Source organism: Lygodium microphyllum, chromosome 8 (assembly GCF_053477565.2).
Source record: "Lygodium microphyllum isolate KBCC chromosome 8, Lygodium_microphyllum_v1.1.10, whole genome shotgun sequence".
NCBI lineage: Eukaryota > Viridiplantae > Streptophyta > Polypodiopsida > Schizaeales > Lygodiaceae > Lygodium > Lygodium microphyllum.
This window is the reverse complement of record NC_141142.1, coordinates 160,320,641-160,333,493: the sequence shown is the minus strand read 5'-3', so window position 1 is coordinate 160,333,493 and position 12,853 is coordinate 160,320,641.

Here is a 12,853-nt window from a genome sequence, read left to right as displayed (position 1 = left end):
TAAAAAATTGCTTTAAAATTATACATATATATATACATACATATATATATATATATATATATATATATATATATATATATATATATATACATATATATATATATATATATATACATACATATATATATATATATATATATATATATATATATATATATATACATACATATATATATATATATATATATATATATATATATATATTAAAGGGGATATATTACAATTAGGTTGATATATCTCATCTCCTTGGTCGTCATTCAAACGGATCGCTTGGCCGAACTTTCCAGTAACTCCTCCTACAGGGAGAATCATGGATTTATGATCATTCAACTCTTCTCTAATTGGACCATTACATATTTCAATGATACGATCCAAACTAGACAAAGCTTCAAGCCTAGACCCATCACATAGATGCATGTCAGGGCGGTGGTCCCTATTGTCAGATGTCGCATTATGGCCTTTAGTCGCATCCTCTTGGGAATCCATCAAAGAATATCCACATGCAATTCCTGGCCCTTCATCTGACACACTAACAATATTTTTAGGGGTTTTGGGCCTCCAAACCCATCTCATATTCCTTTTCATATTCTTAGACTGCCTCATTTGCCCACATTGGTCAAGTGGACTCACTGTGGATTTATCACCATTACCAGATGGCCTTACAGCCTTACGGCTTCTATTTAGTACCGGTGGACCTTTGGCATGTTGCATCTTCTCTACACGAGATGTCTTTACTTGCCTTTGTCCTCTCTTCAACAACTGCCTAGCCATAGGAACCATGATTTTACTAAAAGGAATAACATCTACTCGAAAGCATGATTCATCTATAAATTGGAAAGGTCTCTCAAGAGCCTTACTAGGAGCATAACTAGAACCACTCATAGAATGCTCATCTAAGCTTGTAGACCTAATGGTTCTATCAATTCCACTGTCACAATAACTACCTCTCATGGAAGTGTTGCAAGCCTTGATAAGACTTACTGCGCTTGGAATCTTTTTATCCCTAGGAGGTATATTATCCCTACTATTTCCATTTTCTGCTTGGAGATTTTGGTTACCAAGGTTCCTCTCATAGACTGCCTTGGTATCAACAAGTGAGTTGTCTCCTTGTAGAAATGGTTGGAAGCTAGGATACACTTGTACTGAGCGGGGAAAACTCCAAAAGTTTTCCCAACATCTCTGAATATGTCCCTCATAATCAATGGCATGCATCTTTGCTTCCCTTAACGACTTAGGATTCCGTAGTCCCACTTGGAATTGCATGTTAATCTCTAAGCCACTCAAAAAGAGCTCACATAGCACATCACCTGGCAATGCAATAGCTCTTTTTGGCCAAAGCCTCAGAATATCATCAAAGGCTCTAGCATATTCTTTAACAGAAGGATAGAACTCTTGCCTAATCTGCATCAGCTGCCCTAAAACTTGGGTCATAGGCACCTTCTTCTCATATTCATCTAAAAATCGATCATTCAACTTCTCAAAGGATTTAATAGACCCCCTTGGGAGGTTCCAGTACCATTTTCTAGCCTCTCCCTTTAGGGTACTTGAGAACACGAGCATCCGATGAATATCATTGAACCCACTTGCAAGGTAAGTTAGGCCGTATTCTCATAAATGCACCATCTGATCCTCATTAACCAGCCCACGAAACACTGGGAGATCCCTATAAGGAGGAGGGCATTTAGTCATTTCCTTCGGGATCATGCACTGGGCCATTAAAATCCTCGTAATGATGGCCTAACCCTAGTGCCTTAGGGTCTCCAACCTCTTCCATTTCCACCTTTACTAGTGTAGGGAGGTTAATATTATCCTTAATGTCCCTTTTTGCCAACTCATAAAGTGGTCTAGGGAGACCTATAGCTCTTAGCATGTCATTTCGATACTTTCTTAGAGGATCTTCCATATCTTGCCCCTTCCTAGGTAGTTCCATGATGGCTTTATCTAGGAGCTTCTGCCCCTCATCAAAAGCAAACTTATCCTTAGCACTTAAGACCTGGGGATCGTGTCTTTTAAGCAACGGTTTTCCCTTTACATTTAGGGCTTCTAACATCCTTGTGATACTTAAAATTTGGCACGATGCCCCACCACATGGGATGTTTCAACCATAACTGCACTCCACTGTGTGTCGAGTTTTTCCCATGGCACTATAGCTTTAGCATAATGACTTGTTGATGCCATGACCGCCATAGGTTCCAACATACTTATTCCATGTTCTCTAGGTTGATGGATGGTTACACATGATTTCTCTTGGGTAGAGACCACACCAAGGAAAACCTCGGCCCATGCCATCGCATTAGAGGATGGGGTAACCACTAACTGGTTACTCTTCTCATCACCTAAATTATCTTCTGTAGAGGATTCATGCTCTACATAACTAACTAAGTCCATCATCAATAAGTTTTGTATAGGGAAAGCCAAGGTTTTCCATCCTTGAATAAGCCCCATTTTATGGTTAGCTTAGAATACGCCTAATGGAAACGATAAACTTAGGTCCCTTCACAACCTAGATTCGGAGACCGCCACTTATAGGCAGCTCCCAGCAAATGCACCACTGATGGGACCTAAAATGGGCTGGCACTGGCTAAGGCACTAGTTGGACCTCATGCCCTCAACAGACAACCCCACCACGCCACACGGCCTCGCGGGCCAGGAGTGTCTCTTGAGGGATACACTATCCTAAACACTAATCATTATGCGTTTATAGTTTGTAGTCCAATAAATGTTCCTTTTTCCCATCTCCTCAGAGGGAGATTATACATATATTGGCATTAAATGCCACATGTTACACACACAAGGGCACCCCACCAACTAATTGCCGTGGCCCTAGTGTAGCTCATCCATGAGCTTGTAATTGATACCATTTAACGATGCTTAATGCAAATGTGTATATGATTAAGTGCTCAAACAATTAAAAAATAGCCTCGTTCATTGTGCAAATCCATTCTTTTCATATTTCCATACACTAACGCCTAATTGCTGCAATGAGAGAAGACATCGAGCTTTACACTCGTGCTATACTTCCCTTTATTTCACTTAACGTCATCCTATATGAATAATGCAACAAATACATCAGATTTTATATCATATTTCAATGCTCAAACTCCCCTCTCTCCCTATTTTTTAAGGTTTTGCCTTGTTGCATAGGTAAAGGGGTGATTTTATGTGTAATTCATACGAAATAAGAAGTAAATACTCACAAAAATATATAAATGGGGATAACCTGAGGAAAACCCTCATGATTTACCCTCATTATACACTCACAGACACATCATAATTTTCCATAATTTTTCTCATCCATTCCCTATTTTTCTCCTTTTAAAAAATATTTTTTCTTATTTTTATTTATTTTTCATTATTTATTATCAATAAAAATGGAAGAAAATTAGCATTAATTTAGAGTTGTGGCTCTTGAGTCCTTAAATAGCAAACATGTAGATTTTATTGGTGTTTTGATTCATGCTTTTCCGATTTTAAGCCCAAAAATCTCATTTTTACTCTAAAAACCATGCTTTTCAGGTTTTTTCCATTTATTTCCCACACTTTAAGTCTATATTTTCCGAGTTTTTTATTATGAAAGACTAAAACCAATAGAAAACAACATGTCCATCAATTTGTAGCCCATATGAACATTGCTAACCTTATCAAATGCGAAAAAAAGCCATTTCCTTTGTAAAAATGGTATTACCGTGTATTTTTTATTATTTCGGGTTTTGAAACTTGTTGTGGATCTGCAAACCAAGCCTTGTTTGATGCTCAGTCTGCCTCCACACTACCATCTTCAGCCCACCTTCAGTTTGGAAACAATTCGGTACCATGCCGGACGAGCATTCACCAACCGGGCTTCATTCTTCTTCACACGTAGGAACTGCCCCTTGTAGGAGAGAGAGGAAGAAGAGAGAAAGACTAAAAATTGAAAATTTTAAATCCTCCATTAAAATGGACAAGCTTGTAGCCATCTTGTTCCTCTCCCTGCCGTGATTGAGAATCTCTCTATCTCTCTCTCCAAACGGGTTTGAATAGGAGAGGCAACGAGCAAAAATGAGGAGGTGCATTGATGCTTCCCTCTGTTTGATAGTTTTTGCATTAGTTTCAAGGCTTTTATTAAGCCTAAGGTTTAAAACATTAAAATAACCGGTTCATCTTTTTGTGTTCACATTGTCCCGCAAGTGGATTTTTCAATTTTGAAGGCCCAAAGGAACTCCGCTTTGCAATCCAATTGGACAAGCGACTTTGTGGCATCGAACTCCATCAAGTTGGCCTCTCCCATGCACTTTATAGCTTCCCGATCCAGTAGCTGCTTTATAACGTCGAACTTTACGGGGATTAAATGGAGGGTCAAACGACCTCCGATTGACGAACCGAGACTTGCGTTGGATTCATGATGTCGAAATGCATCTAGAAAAACTCTAGCTCGGCCATCCGCCACTGTTTGATTTTTCATGAAAATTGGCTCTTTAACACCTCTCAAGCACTTTCTAGCTCCAAAATGAGCTTCAATGCTTCAAGAACGGGTCCAAATCGGGTCCTAAATCCAGCTCTCAAAATCCATTCTCACTTGATGTAGCGTACATGATGATCTAACCTTTAGGATTGCAATAATGTCTTCATTGTATCAAACATCAAGATCCACTATAGGATCTTTGCTAAAATTATCATGATTTTGTTCTAAAGCAACCAGACTATCACCAACATAATACCATCTACTATAATAAGGGCTAAGGATGAATATTTGAGTAGCAATCATATATTTACAAGCTATAGAGTCTTGATCTATCTTACATATAATTTTTCCTTCTGTCCTAGTGTCCCATCCCTCGTCAACAAATTGTATAACATGATCATGTGTTAGTCTCTTCACTGAAAGCATAGCCTTTGATTTTCTTATCTCAGCATTAGAAAAGAAGTCAACAAATATATTAATAGGCATAAACAAAGTAACTTTGCTAGGCATACTGAGATACTAGGTTTTAATGCTCTCTGTATCTCAGAAAATATTTTACATCTATAGCCCTCACTAGTAGCTGGACTTGGCAAAGGCCACTCAAAGCTTGAAAAATCTGGCAAAAGAAGGGGGGATATTTATCCCCATAGGCTACGTTGCATGGGGAAAATATAAGAATGGTCATAGAAGGATATTCCATTCTTTGCAAGCTCTATCTTCTTTCTACCTTTGTACATCTCTTCTCTGATCAAGCCATGTATTACATCAATCACATCAACAATAGATTTGACTATTTTCCATTCCTCAAGAGTAGAGGGATAGACATCTACAAGACAAATGAACAAATGTTATAATGGAAAACCTTAAACCAAGTTCAAGAAAAGAAAGAATTTAAGAATTAAATCCTTACAGTTTGGTTTATGCGTTGGAATATTTGAACTTCTAGGTTCCAAGTATAGCTCTCTATGCATAAACACATGTTGCACCAAAACCTCTTTTATACTATTCTTATTTACTCCAAGCTTGAAATCTCGGATTCTACCCCTCCAAGCAGAGATGAACGAGCTCTCATATCTTCACCTTTTCTCACGTTTTTCTTGTTGCATGGTGATCCAACTGCCTTTGCTAATGATTGTAGGAATCCATCTTCCATATTTTTGGAATGAGTTAAATAGTGATATGGATGTGATTTGGGAGCTTGAACGCCTTGTTGAAGGTCAATTTTCTATATCCATAGGAGAGAGAGAGAGAGAGAGAGAGAGAGAGAGAGAGAGAGAGAGAGAGAGAGAGAGAGAGAGAGAGAAGACTAGGCTACCATGAGAGGGACAAAAGAAAGGAGGGGAAAACACGAGAGGGACAAAAGAAAGGAGGGAAAAAAGTATGTGCCAAGCTTTTTACTAATTTGAATTTAGAGTAAATATGTAATTATCATTAATTTAGACATATCATTAAAAAAAAGAGGCTGGGACTGTATATCATTAATGCGAAGCATGTCATAATCATGAATATAAGAGGCTAAAAATAGATATTGATAATACAAATTCGTAATATTATTATATATGTATCTTTTTGTAAAATAATTTTTTTTCTTTTTTAAAATAGAAGTTCCGTTATAGAGGCTTTGCTCCTATTGGGCTAGAGCACTCTCTTTCTATCTCCTAAAAGGCATTTTTGAGACCTCAAAACTCCCCTAATGTATACTCCATGTTTTGAGGATGAGCATGATTGGATGCATGTGCTAGTAGCTATTGACTTGTCATTCTCTGACAACAAGGATGATTACAAGGATGATTACAACATGTGCTAGTAGCTGTTGTTTATGACATACCACATTCCAAAAAATAAATTGGAATTGCATAAGATCCTTGAGTATTTGATGAGGAAATTAGCATGTGGTCCTATGTCCAACCAAAAACCTGTTAGAGATCTCTCGGAAGAGATGAAGTGGAAATGGACTAGAGTGCATGACTTGAACCTCTTATACAATTGGGCTCTACTTAAGGACAATGAAAAAGTACAGAAAAATGAACTAGTAGAGTATAAGTGTTTTGAACAAGAGGATTCTGATGATGAATACATGGACTATAACTTGAGAAGCGAGGAGAGTGATGAAGTGGAAACCTTTAACTATGACACTTATCAGTGAACAATAGAACATATAATTATGGACTCTAAGACCAAAGACATTAATGCCTTAAGGATGGAAAAAGGGGTCATTAAGGTGGATTTTTTGGAGCGTCTAGATGTGGTTGACTACAAGCAAGTAGGATTGACCCAGCCTACATCCACAATAGTATATTAAATAGGATCAACAAAACAATTGAGCTTTGACCACTTGGTGAGACTCACTGTTCCAGGGAAGGTTGCAAATTCAACTCCAATTTTGAGATAATCTTGGATAGTGATCATAAGATTCCAAAGCCCCCTAGGAATAGATGCACCAAAGGAGACCTCCTAGTCCACTTAAGATGTAGATAGTTGAAGGAGGAAAAGAGGAAGCAATCTGAGGATTAAAATGTTGAAAATAAAAAAAAAACCTCATGGCTTATCTAAGAGATTCATAAAATTCAAAAAGGACGATCAAATAGTGGTGTTACTAGGAGCAAAGAGATAAGGCCAAACCAGTAAGCCCATTGAAGGTCTTGCCAAGGCCAAGGAATTCAACTTAGCTAGTGAGGGTCAAAAGCCCCCAACCGATGTCATAGTAGATGGCGTAACTAAGGATGAGGAGTCATAGTAGATGGCGTAACCGGTCTTGAAAGAATTCTTTGATATGTTCGCATGGTCTATAGAGGAGCTAAAATGTATTGATCCGAGCATAATAACCCATAACATTTCTGTGGTTCCTGACACAACACCCATTAAACAAAGGAATTATGCCATGAATTTGAAGCATGCTCATGTTGTAAAAGAAGAGATTAACAAACTTTTGGGCGTATTTATGAGAGATTGAGCACATGGACCAGGTATCACTCATTGTGATTGTACTAAAAAATAATAGAAAGATTTAAGTGTGTGTAAACTACAAAAAGTAAATGCAACTACTAATAGAAACAACTATCATTTGCCTTACACAGAGCACATGCTTGAGAGAGTGGAAAGGAAGGAAGCGTATATCTTCCTAGATGGGTTTTCAAGATACAACTAGGTGCAAGTCCACCTAGGTAACAAGCACAAAATAGCATTTGTCACCACCAAATTGGGGTGTTCACTTACATAATCATGCCCTTTCAACTAACCAATACCCTTGCTACCTCTCAATGTGTCATGTGTAAAGGGTAAAAGATTCCAAATAGTCTCAAAAGCTCAAAGAGCATAGACTGCTTGCTCAATGGCTGTCAAGCATCCAAAGATGCTCCCGCTGGCACAAAAGCCGTAAATATCAAGCAACAAAGCTCGAACAAAGCATGTACAAGCACCAATGACAAGTGTCCAAGATCAATCATCAATGGTACATCCCGAACATGTAGGCAGTAGAGCATCTATATATGTAGCATCCATAAGCATGTAAGACATCAAGTACATCCCAAGATACAACTCTAGCAAGCCAATAAATAGCTCAAGTAAGCTCTGGGAATCCAAGGTCAAGCCAAGACTGAGATCCAGTAGCCATAGGCTCCAAACAATGTAACTAGCATGTAGTAATGGCATAGGCTAAGATGTCAAGATTGTCAGACATAAGCAACATACATGCCATAAGTACATCCAAGATGGAGCCCCAAGTGTCAATACATCACCATATATGCCCGAAACATAGCTCGAAAAGCATAGGCATAAGCATACATCAGTAAAATGACTTCAGCCCAACTATGTACAATAGTGATTTACTGTTCAAAACTGAGAATTTCAACACCAAAATCAGCTTTTAATGGTTGCCAAACAATAGGCATACATTCCCCTAACATCCGGGCATTAAACGGGACCAACTGGGCATCAAATGACAATGCCAAACAAGCTGTAGCATCAAATGTCAGTGTAACATTGTCATAAACTACCTATGGACTATTATGACAGTCCCAAAATAGTGTTAAATCAGTCCAAATGCTATGCCAACACATCAACCATCAAAACCAAGCATCAAAGCATGTTCATATGCCCGAAATGGAGCCTTTCCAAGTGCCAATCGGAGGGGGGAGCCGCTGTTGTGACTGTCAATGCTGAAGACACATATGGGAGGGCTGTGTGATTCTGCCAACTGTAAATGCTGGTCCTGGGGTTGCAAAAAATGGTGGCCAAGCTTCGGAGGGGTCCGGTTAAAGCCAAGGAAGGCCTCAAACAAGCTCCAGCAAGGGGAGAGCAACCCACATATGAAATGAGAGCTGGGAGTGTGATGGCTGCCCTGTTTCAAGAGGGCTGAAAACTGAGGGTAAACCCTATAAAGAGTGAAGCAATACCTCTGTGTGAATGCCTTGAGGGTGCCTAAAGGGGCCGGGAAGGTGCTCGGGAAGTCGGGGAGTGACAGGAGCTCGAAGGAGTCGGATATGGTTGCTAGGAAGGAGACCCAATGCGATTGGGGAGTCGATGGGAAGCTGAGAATGCCACGAACCAAGCTCAAGAGTCGGGAAGCCGAGCTCTGATACCAATTGAAAGGTGAGAAGGATCGAAGCTTGCACTCAAGAGCTATGGCGAGAGAGCAAGGGCAAGAAAGAGAGAGACAAGAAATGGGAACTCCAACAGTCACAATGTGTGAGCGGGCCTTCCTTTATTCAAATTGTCACTAAAAGAATAAAGAATAAAGTGACGATGATGGGCGCCCGCCATCTGCAGTGTGCAGTGGCAGTGACTGTTAGTGTAGTAATACATAGGCGGCTAGGCGGAGGCGCCTTTACCCCCAACAACATGACCTACTAAAATTGTCTCCACAATCTAGAAGAACATGGACATTTTTTTTTCTTGTTTCCACATTGTCTTTCCCACTTGGATGAACCCATCATCTTGCCAGATTTACACTCATTGCATTTGCAAAAAATTTGATGCAGCCTCTTAATTGTTTTAGGTAGCCACACCCTTGCTCGACTTTGTGACGGCGGTCAGTTTCCGAGTTTAACCTGGCATGGAGACTGAATTAGAAACATGCAGGGGCTAACTTTTGACCCAAGCTGGGATTTTTTTCAGCTCATAGCTGGTCTTGACTGTGCCCCCAGTGCTGCAAGCAGTTTTAAGTTCCATGATAATCATGTGCCATAGAGCCATGTCCAGCCTACACCACTTGGGTTCCCATTCTCAAGCTCAACAGTAAAGGAGCAGCTTCTTCAAAGTGTGGATAAACACACATATAGTGAGATTGATGATAAAGAGTTTTTAAAGATGCTAGAGACCTTCAAGGATGCAAAAACTTGGCAAAGTAGCTTATCCACTCCATCCACAGTCCATGATAGCCATTTGATGGTGGGAACGACACCTGAGGAGAACGTCCAAGAAAGGCTAGAAGAAGATTGCGTGCTTCAGCTTAGCCGCATTTATAAACTTATTCATTGTTATCCCACCATTACAAGGACATATGTATCTTGTGTTGGTGCCTTTCGCCCTACACCGTCATTCTTTGCCTCTACTATATGAATGCCATTGCTCCTCTGAAAATAAAGATTGGCACCTTAATTGCTTTGTGGGTTTAAACTCCTTTCTGTCTAGACAGAGAAAGTTGGGCCTTGCATAATGCCTCGTGCGTAGCCACAAGATGAGCCTTTCCGTTCGAACTCCATAAGGAAATGCTACAAACCCATTCGTCGCTCACTTCTCAAAACTGCTCTCCAAATTCTGGCCTTTGTCTGCACCTCTTCCACTTGATGATTCTGACAGTGGTAGCTCCAGTAGCTCACACAGAGCTAGCTTGAGTGTATATTGAGAAAAGGACAATAACTTGCTCTGATACCATGTACGAAATCAGAGTGAGAGATGGACAAAGGCTCAAGACAAAAGGGTAGCAGTCATGCTCCTTGTTCAATCCATTTTCTTCAACACTGTCAAGTCAACTGTGTACAACACACTCATACAAAAGACAAGTAACCTAGATCTTACCATTGACTTAACCTTATTCAACTAAGATAGAACATTGACCACAAACTATGAGCTTGAATCTCAACAGCATATACATCTCTCTTTGGCTTCCTCTCTACTTTGTTCGCCAAGCCCAATGCCTTTTCCACTAGCTCCGGGGTCAATTCAATCTACAATCGACGAGCTTCCTCTCCCTCATGCACCGTTATGGTGCTATGCTTCCTGTGGAAAGTCCTCAAGAACTCTGCACAGTGGATGTAGTCTACCCCCTGGCCTACTGCTTCCACGTATTTCTATAGATTGCATTGCTTGATGATTTACCTCATAGCCCAATGGCCATGTCTTCTAGGTTGAAGATATGCCAGAACTTAAACTAGTTGAAGGCTTGTGTTTCCACTAAAAGACTGTATTTTGCCTGTTTTTTTGAAAAAGGCAGTTTGCCAGCCTATCTTGGCCTGCCATGATGGGTGGAGTGTATGATTTTGCATAAATACCATGATTTTTAAATATTGCAAGTTTGCAAGCGATAATATTCTATTGGCCAAAAAATCCCAAAATTTAGAGATGTTGGATATTACAACTTGTGGTGTTGGGATGTTTAGGGAGACTCTACAAGTTCTAAAATATGTGGAGCCACACACCTTCTGCTGATAACAGTATCCTCAGCTCAGCTTTGAATTTTCATGCCATCTAGTTTAAAATAGAAGCTAACAAGTGGATTTTGCAATAACATTGTAATTTTATGGCTCATTATACTCAAGGGCCAATCATCCTCCATTTGCAACACTTGAGGCTCGCAGTCCTCACAAATGATAGTAACATCCACAGCTACACTTTCATGCATGTCTTGATCAAGGCACAACCATTTACCCTTGAGCATCCTCCATCTACGATACTTGAACACTAGGCATAAAGTTTTTCGTGTGACAAAGTACCCGTAATTGGAAAGGAAAGTTAGCTGATTCATCCCAAAGTAAGATAATAGTCAACTAAGAGAGAAAATTTTTACTTGAAAGCCATGTTCCTTGTTGTGACTCGACACTCCACTGTGTTAGGACTGTGAGTTATTTTTGATGTCCAAGTTTTGCTTAGAATCCTTGTTACATAATCCTTTGATGCACTTTTTATGACGTACGTACTTTTGGTACGTCTCAAACCCTTACATTCCTTGAACATGTGTGAAAAAATTGCAATTAGTATGAACCGGCTTAGATGTACATTCTTTGAGCTAGTTCTTGGCTTCATAGAATTCAATATGTCTGTTGAAATTTTTGTGCTACACATGTGCAAAATGTCGCTACTACACAATGGCCATTCTATGCTATTGAGATTCGATATGTGCATAGACTCAAGGGTTCCATATTCTCGACTCCCCTTTGGCAACATATACTTGGAGTCATAGAAAAAAACAAGGTCCTCTGTGAGCTGCTTAGATGTATGCCCCTCAAAGAGCAATCTACCAATTTCGAGGTGGTAACACTTAAAAGAACCAGTGAAATTCTCAACATTTTGCCACTCACAGCAATCTGAAGGGTATACTTCTGTAAATACGAGACAAGTTGCTACATAGGTATCATGAAATTTCTCATTCTCAATGAGTTGCAAGTACTTACTGTTTGCAATGTTTCGTTAAAAGGGCACAGTGGGCACAATATGTATTTGTTTTTGCATGAATACATGTTGTACAATTGCCTCTGTTACAAGGTGAGAATCAACATTCCTTTGTTTGAGAGCTAAAATTTTACCCTTCCAGTGCTTTGATACATCTGCAATTGCAGATGCTTTTACCCTGAGAGCTCCCTTCATACTTGGATGCATATATACCCAAGACGAGCAATGATACGTATCAGTGATCCAATTCCCTTCTTCATCTTTTCTGTTACGTATTTCTATTGAGATAATACTTGTTCTTCTCTCAAGCATTATAACCTACGCATTAGGTGTAAAGAAGTATGTATTAGCCCCTAAATAATAAGCATTTTAAGTCGGTCTAGTAATCACCAATATGCCATACAAATCAACATGGCATTAAGAGATGTTTACACTTTTGTAAACAAACATAAACATCGATATAAAAAAGAATGCAGATATATACATCGACAAAAAGTATAGATTCAATTTCAAGGCATCACTTTAATCATACCATTTACATGAAATATAATGAAAAGAATAGTACAAGAATACTCAAAGAATTTTGCCAAAATAAATTTTATTATAATGAAGAGGAGTCTGATTTGACTCAATACATTGTATGAAATGTGGGTATTATAGAGTAATTGTTACAAGGATAGCAGCCACATGGCATGCAAATCTTAATAGGCACATTGGATTGACACCTGAGATATTCGAAGACTCAACACATTGTGTGTTATATGGATGATATGATACAAGAGTTTCATGGATCATTGCCAATTG